The sequence below is a fragment of the Bubalus kerabau genome, chromosome 9 (genome assembly GCF_029407905.1).
Source record: "Bubalus kerabau isolate K-KA32 ecotype Philippines breed swamp buffalo chromosome 9, PCC_UOA_SB_1v2, whole genome shotgun sequence".
Lineage (NCBI taxonomy): Eukaryota > Metazoa > Chordata > Mammalia > Artiodactyla > Bovidae > Bubalus > Bubalus kerabau.
The window spans coordinates 72,851,824-72,863,576 of NC_073632.1; the positions used below are offsets into that span (position 1 = coordinate 72,851,824).

The 11,753-nt window shown below is 43.6% G+C and overlaps 1 pseudogene; it reads left to right on the forward strand.

The window, feature by feature from the left end:
• The first annotated feature begins 8,906 nt into the window (after positions 1 to 8,906).
• On the forward strand, positions 8,907 to 11,068 carry LOC129619418 (metalloreductase STEAP3-like; annotated as a pseudogene).
• Positions 11,069 to 11,753: the final 685 nt, after the last annotated feature.

Genomic DNA, 11,753 nt, shown 5'->3' on the forward strand with positions numbered 1-11,753 from the left:
TGAAGGGAAGACAGCACATTGCTCTTGCCTGTGCAACAGGAAAACTGAACACCAGCACCAAGATGCAACTCTCCACCAATTTATATTTCCCCCCAGAGTTGCTGATGTGTCTCCTTCAACAGAAAATAGTTAGTATAGAGAGCCCTTAACAGATCAGCAGTATTGTTCTGAAGCGGGTGACTATCTTTTTTCATCTCTAAGGGGAACGCTTCTTGCCGGCAACATGATGTGCATGTAGAAGAAACAGTACAGGACTTTCCTGGTTGTCCAGGGGTTAAGAATCCATCTACCAATACAGGAAACACAGGTTGATCCCTGGTCCAGGAAGATTCCACATGCATATGCTACAAGGTAACTAAGTCTGTGTGCGACAACCACTGAAGCCTGAGAGCTCTAGACCCCATGCTTCACAGCAAAAGAGCCGCCACAGTGAGGAGCCCACACATTGCAGCTAGAGTAGCCCCCTGCTCACCACAACTAGAGAAAGCCCAAGAGCGCAGCAGTGAAGACCCAATGCAGCCAAAAATAAATAAAATTTTTAAGGTAAAAGACAGGTAAAAAAAAGAAGAAGAAAGAGTACAGACCTTGCAGATAGACAGACTTGTTCACATCCAGTTGTGTGATCTCCATCCATTCTTTAGTCTTTCTGAACTTCAGTTCCTTTATCCTCAAAACAGAGAAAATAATACCCTCTTGTGAATAATTACTGTGTGGATCAAATGAAATGTTATACAGTTACATGAACTGTTATATGGAATGTTAATTATGCATGTAGTCTGGGACACAGTAGGCCATTAATCTATGAGTGTTCTGTTCCCTTTTCACTAGTCCTGTAGAGCATATAGACTTCCTTCCCAGTCATGGGAAAGAGTGAGGAAAGCAGGGAGAGAAAGAGGACAAGAGGTTTTTCCCTCGAAGGACAACTGGTTTCTATGATTTAGGTACACTGTCAGTGCCGTTTGCATCAGTAGCCTGAGCGTAGACTGAAAATACTAAAACTCCTGCATCTCAGTAGGTGCCAAGGAAAAGAACTCTGGGAAATGAAAAAATGCTCTAAATTTTCATGATAGGAAACTATAGTACTGTAGAAGGAATCTTAATAGGTTTACCATATCAATTGCTGTTATTGTTGTTGTTGAATCACTAAGTCATGTCTGACTCTTGCAATCCATGGGACTGTAGCCCGCCAGGTTCCTCTGTCCAAGGGGTTTCCCAGGCAAGAATACTAAAATAAGTTGCCATTTCCTTCTCCAGGGGATCTTCCTGATCCAGGAATTGAACCTGAGACTCCTGCATTGTCAGGCAGATTCTTTACCTCTGAGGCACCAGGGAAGCCCACATAAACCTTGGGGTTAATCAAATCCTTGTTCTGTAAGTACACAAAAAAATGTCTTGTTATATATTTGTGCCAAATACACATCATGAGATAGGTGTCTATTTACCAGCATGTGTCCAAGTTCCAGAAGAGCAAAAAGTTTTCCTCCCTAACTAAAGAATCAACTCTTTCCCTACTCCTATAAATCTTGAACTATTTTATCATAACAGTACTTACACATTATTTAAGATTTTAATTATTTATCCTTAATTTTAATTTAAAAAAGCAAAAATTATAAAAAGATAATAAAAACTTACTTTATTACATAACTATTTTCAGACTCTATTCTCTATATTGTATTCTTACATAAAACTTAGATTTTACATATCCTGAAATGGCTATTCACATACTAAGTGGTCATTAACTGTCATGTTAAAAAGATAACCCCTTTCCTTTGTAAATGTGGGTTTAAGTCTTAAGTGTCTTTATCTCAAGTTACTCCTTTACAGAAAAAAATCTGAAATTTCATCAAGTCACCCCCCAGTTCAGAACTTCTTTGGTGTTATTTTTTACCTTTAGTTTTTTCAGATCAGAATCTAGGTTAATTTTTTTTAATTTACTTCATTGAAGTATAGCTGATTTACAATGTTGTGTTAGTTTCTGATGTACAGCAAAGTTATATGTATTTCTTTTTCATAGTCTTTTCCATTATCATTTATCACAGGATATTGAATATAGTTCCCTATACAGTAGAACCTTGTTTATCCATCTTATGTAGACTAGTCTTCATCTGCTAATCCCAAACTCCCAATCCTTCGCAGCCTCTCTCCCCCTTGGTAACCATAAGTCTGTTCTTTGTGTCTGTGAGTCTGTTTCTGTTTCATGGATAAGTTCATTTGCATCATATTTCAGATTCCACATGTGAGTGATATCATGTGATATTTTTGTTTGGCTTCACTTAGTAGGATAATCTCTAGATCCATCCATGTTGCTGCAGATAGCATTTTTCTCATTAAACCTGCTTAGTTCATTGTCACCCACTGAGACTGGCAAGGATGGAGTTACATTCCCTCAAACACTGAGGGCAGCACCCTGACCTAGAGATCAGCAGATCCTAGAGGGAGCCAGCAGATCACAACTAGCTGCAGTACCATAGCTGGGTGAGGAGGGCATCAGACTTATCCCCGCCTCACTCCAAAGGTGTTCAGCATGTCCCCTGGAAATGATATCCTGCAACCTGCCATTGGCCACAGCACTCTGAGTTGGATAGAAAAATCAGAGCCAATGACTAAACATGGCAGGACCAGACTTAGACCAGGCAGCCACGCCCAAACAGATGCTGGGGTGGATAAACAGCATAGTACCTTAGAACCTCGCTCTCTGCCTTCCTCCTGTGCTAACATACTTCAGAGGTTCTGTCAGAAAAATGGATCAGACAGGGCGTTTCCCACACTCTGAATCACGAAGAGCACGTTATAGAAGGTTTATGAAGATCCTATGAAAGGGAACGGATTTTTCAAAGCTTTGCAAGCTTTAATAGTGAAAATGTCAGTCTGCTAATTTTCTATTATTCTTACTTGATGTTGTTATCGTTTTCTGTGTGTGTGCTCAGTCATATCCAACTCTTTGCAACCCTATAGACCGTAGCCCACTAGGCTCCTCTTTTCATGAGATTTTACAGGCAAGAATACTAGAGTATTCCTCCTCCAGGGAATCTTCCCAAATCAGGGACTGAAGCAGTGACTCCTCCGTCTGCTGCATTGCAGGTGGATTCTTTACCGTGGAGCCATCGACAAAGAGCTTTTTCTTGTTTGGAATCCTGAAAATCTGAGGAAATCCTGAAAATGTGAGAGAATCCTGAAAGAGCAGCATCTTTACTTTGAACAATTGACAGGTACAGGTAGGCTGCAATGATTGTTAGTGATACATTTCATTTTCTATATTCCAGCTATGTGTTATCGAACCCGAGCCTCTCTCATTGCAGGAAGATTCTTAAACCTTTAGGGCTTCCCAGGTGATGAAGTGGTAAAGATTATGCCTGCCAATGCAGGAGAAACAGGAGACTCAGTTTTGATTCCTGGGTCAGGAAGATACCCTGGAGAAGGTAATGACTCCCTGTTCCAGTATTCTTGCCTGGAAAATCCCATGAATAGAGGAGCCTGGTGGGCTACAGTCCGTTGGGTCACAAAGAATCAGACACGACTAAAATAACTTAGCACAAGCACGAGCAAGATAAGATTTGAATTTTTCATTTAACAACTCAATGTTTACTTCTACTTATAATTCTGAATGTCCTTTTGCTCAGTTCAGTTCAGTCGCTCAGTCCTGTCTGACTCTTTGTGACCCCATGAATTGCAGCACACCAGGCCTCGCTGTCCATCACCAACTCCCAGAGTTTACTCAAACTCATGTCCATTGAGTCAGTGATGCCATCCAACCTTCTCATCCTCTATTGTCCCCTTCTCCTCCCACCTTCAATCTTTCCCAGCATCAGGGTCTTTTCAAATGAGTCAGCTCTTCGAATCAGGTGCCCAAAGTATTGGAGTTTCAGCTTCAGCATCAGTCCTTCCAATGAATGTTCAGGGATGATTTCCTTTAGGATGGACAGGTTGGATCTCCTTGCAGTCCAAGGGACTCTCAACAGTCTTCTCCAACACCACAATTCAAAAGCATCAATTCTTCTGCACTCAGCTTTCTTTATAGTCCAACTCTCACATCCATACATGACTACTGGAAAAATCATAGCCTTGACTAGATAGACCTTTGTTGGCAAAGTAATGTCTCTGCTTTTTGATATGCTGTCTAGGTTGGTCATAACTTTCCTTCCAAGGAGCAAGTGTCTTTTAATTTCATGGATGCAGTCACCATAGCAGTGATTTGGGAACACCCAAAAGTAAAGTTTCTCACTGTTTCCACTGTTTCCCCATCTATTTGCCATGGACTGATGGGACAGGATGCCATGATCTTTGTTTTCCAAATGTTGAGCTTTAAGCCAACTTTTTCACTCTCCACTTTCTCTTTCATCAAGAGGTTCTTTAGTTCTTCTTTGCTTTCTGCCATAAGGGTGGTGTCATCTGCATATCTGAGGTTATTGATATTTCTCCTGGGAATCCAGCTTGTGCTTCATCCAGCCCAGGGTTTCTCGTGATGTACTCTGCATATAAGTTAAATAAGCAGGGTGACAATATACAGCCTTGACGTACTCCTTTTCCTATTTGGAAATAGTCTGTTGTTCCATGTCCAGTTCTAACTGTTGCTTCCTGACCTGCATACAAATTTCTCAAGAGGCAGGTCAGGTGGTTTGGTATTCCCATCTCTTTCAGAATTTTCCACAGTTTATTGTGATGCACACAGTCAAAGGCTTTGGCATAGTCAATAAAGCAGAAATAGATGTTTTTCTGGAACTCTCTTGCTTTTTCGATGATACAGTGGAGGTTGGCAATTTGATCTCTGGTTCCTCTGCCTTTTCTAAAGCCAGCTTGAACATCTGAAAGTTCACGGTTCATGTACTGTTGAATCCTGGCTTGGAGAATTTTGAACATTACTTTACTAGCATGTGAGATGAGTACAATTGTGCAGTAGTTTGAGCATTCTTTGGCAATGCCCTTCTTTGGGACTGGAATGAAAAGTGACCTTTTCCAGTCCTGTGGCCACTGCTGAGTTTTCCAAATTTGCTGGCATATTGTGCGCAGCACTTTCACAGCATCATCTTTTAGGATTTGAAATAGCTCAACTGGAATTCCATCACCTCCACTAGCTTTGTTCGTAGTGATGCTTCCTAAGGCACACTTGACTTCACATTCCAGGATGTCTGGCTCTAGGTGAGTGATCACACCATCGTGGTTATCTGGGTCATGAAGATCTTTTTTGTATAGTTCTTCTGTGAATTCTTGCCACCTCTTCTTAATATCTTTTGCTTCTGATAGGTCCTTACCATTTCTGTCCTTTATTGAGTCCATCTTTGCATGAAATGTTCCCTTGGGATCTCTAATTTTCTTGAAGAGATCTCTAGTCTTTCCCATTCTGTTGTTTTCCTCTATTTCTTTGCACTGATCACTGAGGAAGGCTTTCTTATCTGTCCTCGCTATCCTTTGGAACTCTGCCTTCAAATTCAAATTATCAAGCCAATAATTAAGGAAAGTACGAACTTTTATAGTTTTCCAGATTCAAGGAAAGTACTTTGAAGCAGGGAGATAAAAGATAGTTGACCCTATTTTAGTAAATACTAAGTACATACTAAGTTACCCACCTAGTATGTACAAAGCAACATCAGAACTTTCTGAAAGGATGGAGGTATAAAATACTTCTTTCTTCTCTTGATGGGATTATTATCTGGTGGTGAAAACAAGACAACAAGTAAGTAATGTTTATATAAAGCTGATACAGTAAGTCTCCTACATACTAATGAGATCTGTTCCAAGAGCACATTTGTAAGACCTATTTGTTTCGAAGCCCATCAAAGCTAGCCTTGGTAGCCAAATAACAAAATTTGCTACATAATAATAGTATCGTACTGTAGTAGGTTTAAGATACTTTTCACACAAATAATACATAAAAAGCAAACACAAAAGATAAAACATTTTTAATCCTGCAGTGCAGTAAGTACAGTAAGTACAGTACAACAGCTGGCCCTTCTTAGCTGTACCGGCTACATCACCACTGCTGTTCTGCTTCCTTTTGGACATCCTGGACTTGAGGATAGTGTACTACCATACTGTATACAGTACTGTACAGTAAAGTACACAAAAGCACAACCACTTATAGAGTGGTTTTATTTACTTATAGAGGACGCACGCAGGTGACAGTGTACACCAGACACATGAACTGACACATGATTAGACATGCAAAAACACGTTTGAATCTTTGAAAGTTCTCAACTTGCAGGTTCTTATGAAGGGGACTTACTATAAAGGCAAAAGCCACAAGAGAGAGACTTTGTTATTAGGTATACCAAGTGCTACTGGATTCAAAGAGACCATAGAAGCTAAAAGGTTCTGCTCTGCTAATTGCTCTGACTCCACTACCTCCAATCTCCCTAGTTTCCTGTGATGTTTGAAAATATTGTCAATTAATGGGGATGTCAGAGAGTGCATTGCATGTGTGCATGCTCAGTCGTTCAGTCACTCAGTCGTGTCTGACCCTTTGTGACCCATGGACTAGAGCCCACCAGGCTCCTCTCTCCATGGAATTTTTCAGGCAAGAATACTAGAGTTCATGTTGCCACTTCCTACTCCAGGGGATCTTCCTGACCCAGGGATTAAATCTGTATCTCTTGGGTCTCCTGCTTGGCAGACAGACTCTTTACCACTGAGCCACCTGCGAGTGCATTCAGTCAGTTCAGTTCAGTCGCTCAGTCGTGTCCGACTCTTTGAGACCCCATGAATCGCAGCATGCCAGGCCTCCCTGTCCATCACTAACTCCAGGAGTTCACTCAAACTCACGTCCATAGAGTCAGTGATGCCATCCAGCCATCTCATCCTCTGTTGTCCCCTTCTCCTCCTGCCCCCAATCCCTCCCAGCATCAGGGTCTTTTCCAAGAGTCAACTCTTCACATGAGGTGGCCGAAGTATTGGAGTTTCAGCTTCAGCATCAGTCCTTCCAATGAACACCCAGAGCTGATCTCCTTCAGAATGGACTGGTTGGATGTCCTTGCAGTCCAAGGGACTCTCAAGAGTCTTCTCCAACACCACAGTTCAAAAGCAAGTGCATTATTCTACCCTAAATCATTTGCCTAACTCCTAAGTTCTTGAAGATGTCCTGTGACAATAAACAATTGGGTTGTACCTATTTCCTGATTAAGGAGTATTTCAAATGTGAGAGGATAGTGGTTCAGGTTAAGTTGGTGGCAATGGAAAAAGAGAAATGGATGTAAAATTCACTTTGAAGACAGGATAGACAAGACCTGTCATGGAAGAGAAAACTCATGATCATGAATATCCATGTTTCTTCTTTGCTGGGGCACATGGCTAAATTACATTTTCCAGCCTTCTTTGAAATTAGGTGGGGACATGTGACTGAGTTCTGGCCATAAAAATACATATTGCTATGCACAACATTTCCAGATATAAAAATCTGCCACAGGTAATCTTCATTTTTTTTTTTTAACCACTTCCATGGTTACCTTGGAGAGTAAACGCTGAACATGGCAGGTCTACAGCACTGAGGTAGCCTTGGACTCTGAGCCATTCAATTCTGAGAGCCACTCAATTCACAGTAGACAGCTACATAAGCAGTTAATTTCTACTGTGTTACACTGCTGAGATTTGCATGGGGGTAAGAGTGAAGTATAGACTTAGGAAATTGATTAGACATAGAGAGTAATAGGAGAGGGAGATGTCAAAGAAGACAATGGATTTCCAGCATGAGGAACTGTGCAAGTGAAGAAGTATATAATGATATATGGCAGTCTGGAGAGGAAGGAAGATCACATGTTTTGTTTTCTATTTAATTTGAGATGTCTATCGAAAACCAGGTTTTCCCTGGTGGCTTAGATGGTTAAGCATCTGCCTACAAAGCAAGAGACCTGGGTTCGATTCCTGGGTCAGGAAGATCTCCTGGAGAAGGAAATGGCAACCCACTTCAGTATTCTTGCCTGGAAAATCCCATGGATGGGGGAGCCTGGTAGGCTATAGTCCATGGGGTCACAAAGAGTTGGACACAACTTAGCGACTTCACTTTCACTTTCATGAAAACCAAAAAAACAGGTATCAAGGCAGCAGATGGAAATAAGAATCTTGGAAGAGAAAATCGACTTGCTTTTTTAAATTTGAGAGTTACCACCATATGAACAGGGTCAACCACCACTTTGTCTGACCTCAGGAGTCTATGTGCATGGTGCTTTCTGGAGTTGTGTGTACACAGCCCACATGAATTTAGGTGGTTGGTATATATAATCAGGATAGACGATGAAATCTTCTAAAAAGAGAGAATAGACTGAAAAAAAAAAAAGAAACTTAAGCATAAAACCCTAAAGCTAATATTTGAAATGAGTATAGGGGACTTTCCTGGTGGTGGAAAGACTAAGTGGCTAAGACTCTGTACTCCCAATGCTTGAGTTCCATCCCTGGTCAGAGAACTGGATCCTACATGGTGCAATTAAAGATCCTGCATGCCACAATTAAGATCTGACATAGTCAAATAAATAAATAAATAAAAGTAAATATATTTTTTAATCTTTAAAAATTTAAATGGGTGAATAATGTGAGATACCTCAAAACAGCCAAACAAACACAGTCAAAAGGGAAGGAGAATCTGTTGTCAGGACAGCCACATTAGTCAACTAGGGCTATCATAACAAAACACTACCTACTGGGTGGCTTAAACAACAGGCATTAATTTGTTCACAGTTCTGGAGGCTGAGAAGTCTGAGGTCAGGGAGTGGTTTCTTTCAAAGGCCTTGTTTCTTGGCTTGTAGGTGACCAGTATCTCACTGTATAATCACATGACCTCTTCTTCAGGCCCAGGGCAGAAGAAGCAGCACATGGAGAGTGGGCAGCTGGTGAGCAGAGCCCCTGCTCCAGGCTGCAGTAAGTCCCTTGACATGGAGGACAGCCCCTTGCACCCCCAATCAGCCACTAGAACATCAGGAAAGATGGACAAGCCGCTCAACAGCCACCACATGGTGGACAGTGATGGTAGTCTTGCTGAGGCCCCCAGTGAGGTTCCCAAAGTGGGCATCCTGGGTAGTGGGGACTTTGCCCACTCCCTGGCCACCTGTCTGGTGGGCTCCAGCTTCAGTGTGGTGGTGGGGAGCCGCAACCCCAAACACATGGCTGGGCTGTTTCCCTCAGCAGCGCAAGTGACTTTCCAGGAGGAGGTGGTGAGCTCCCCGGAGGTCATCTTCATGGCTATGTTCAGGGAACACTACGCCACACTGTGTGGCCTCAGTGACCAGCTGGCTGGCAAGATCCTGGTGGATGTGAGCAATCCCACAGAGCGGGAGCACCTGCAGCACCATGAGTCCAACGCTGAGTACCTGGCCTCCCTTTTCCCCACCTGCGCAGTGGTCAAGGCCTTCAGTGTAATCTCTGCCTGGACCTGCAGTCTGGTCCAAGGGATAGAAATAGGCAGGTGCCCATCTGCAGTGACCAGCCGGAAGCCAAGCGCACTATCTTGGAGATGGTGAGGGCCATGGGCTTCACCCCTGTGGACATGGGGTCCCTGGCCTCAGCCCAGGAGGTGGAGGCCATGCCCCTGTGCCTCTTCCCCGGCTGGAAGGTGCCTGCCCTGCTGGCCCTGGGGCTCTTCATCTTCTACGCCTACAACTTTGTCCGGGATGTGCTGGAGCCCTACGTGCAGGAGGGCAAGAACAAATTCTACAAGCTCCCTGTGTTCGTGGTCAACACAACACTGCCCTGTGTGGCCTACGTGCTGCTGTCGCTGGTGTATCTGCCCAGCGTGCCGGCAGCTGCCCTGCAGTTGTGCCGCGGCACCAAGTACCAACGCTTCCCCGACTGGCTGGACCACTGGCTGCAGTACCGCAAGCAGATCGGCCTCCTCAGTTTCTTCTGCGCTGCCCTGCACACGCTCTACAGTCTCTGCTTGCCACTGCACCGCTCCCACTGCTACGACTTGGTCAACCTGGCCGTCAAGCAGGTCTTGACCAATAAGAGTCACCTCTGGAATGAGGAGGAAGTGTGGCGGATGGAGATCTACCTGTCCTTGGGAGTGCTGGCCATTGGCATGCTGTCCCTGCTGGCTGTCACCTCACTGCCATCCATCGCGAACTCACTCAACTGGAGGGAGTTCAGCTTTGTCCAGTCCACTCTGGGCTTTGTGGCTCTGGTACTGAGCACCCTGCACACGCTCACCTACGGCTGGACCCGCCCCTTCGAGGAGAGCCGCTACAAGTTCTTCCTGCCCCCCACCTTCACCCTCACCCTGCTTGGTACCCTGTGTTATCATCCTGGCCAAAGGCCTGTTCTCCTGCCGTGTGTCAGCCACAGACTCACCAAGATCCGGAGGGGCTGGGAGAAGAATGGCTCCGTCAGGTTCACACTGCCAGTGGACCACACCCTGGCCCAGAAGACAAGGCGCGTATGACGGGCCTGCACCCATCTCCGGGGAACCAGACGCAGCCAGGACTTCTCGATCATGCAGGACAGCAGAATTACACACAAGTTGGTGGGCCGAGGTCTGGATTCCTGGGATGTGTGCAGTAATATTCAGAATGACACGCCTGTGTGTGATATATATATGTTCACATGTATTTCATATAGATAACAGGATTTACAATTACACTTACGTAGCTCAAAAGTTTGGAGAAGGCGATGGCACCCCACTCCAGTACTCTTGCCTGGAAAATCCCATGGACAGAGGAGCCTGGTGGGCTTCAGTCCATGGGGTCGCGAAGTGTCGGACACGACTGAGCGACTTCCCTATGGAGAGAAAGAAAGCTCTCCAGTGTCACTTCCTATAAGGGCATTAATCTCAGCACAAGGGCCCCACCCTCATGATCTCTTCTTACCCTAATTACCTCCCAAAGGTGTCCAAATACACTACATTGGGAATTAGAGCTTCAACATATGAATTTGATAGGAAACACATTTAGACCAAATCAGCCAAGGTAAAAAGTTCTCCAAGAGAAAGATCCACCATACCTAAAATTGAGAAGTAGTCAAGAAAGCTGAGGATTGAAATTGTCCATTGGCTTTAACAACACAGCAGTAACTAGAAACCTTAGCAAAAGCAGCTTTAGTGAAGTGTGCATGTGCACTAAGTCACTTTGTTCTTGTCTGACTCTTGGCAACCCCATGGACTGGACCCCACCAGGCTTCTCTGTCCATGGGATTCTCCAGGCAAGAATACTGGAGTGGGTTGCCATTTCCTGCTCCAGGGAATCTTCCTGATCCAGGGATTGAAACCACGTCTCTTACATCTACTGCTTTGGCAGGTGGGTTCTTTACCACTAACGCCACCTGGGAAGTCCATTAGTGAAGTGAGGGGAGTAGAAATCAACTTGGAGTTGATGGGGAAATAAATGTAGTATAGGCCTACCTTGGAGATATTGGGAATTCAGTTCCAGACCAGCACAATAAAGGAAATATTAGAATAAGGTGAGTCACACAAAGTTTTTGGTTTGTCAGGGCATATAAAAGTTATGTTTATACTATACTTAGCCTATTGTGTGCAGTAGTATTATCTTAAATATATATATATATATATATATATATACACACACACACACACACATACCTCAATTAAAATACTTTATTGCTAAAAAAATGTTAACCATCATCTAAGACATCAGCAAGTATCAGTCTTTAATGGTGGAGAGTCTTGCTTTTATGTTGAAGGCTGCTAACTGATTAGGGTAGTAGTTACTGAAGGCTGAGATAGCTCATCTTTATTTCTCAAAATAAGACAACAATGATATTTACCACATCAAATATGATGTCAAATAAATGATATTTACCCACCAATGAGCTTCTTTCAAAAC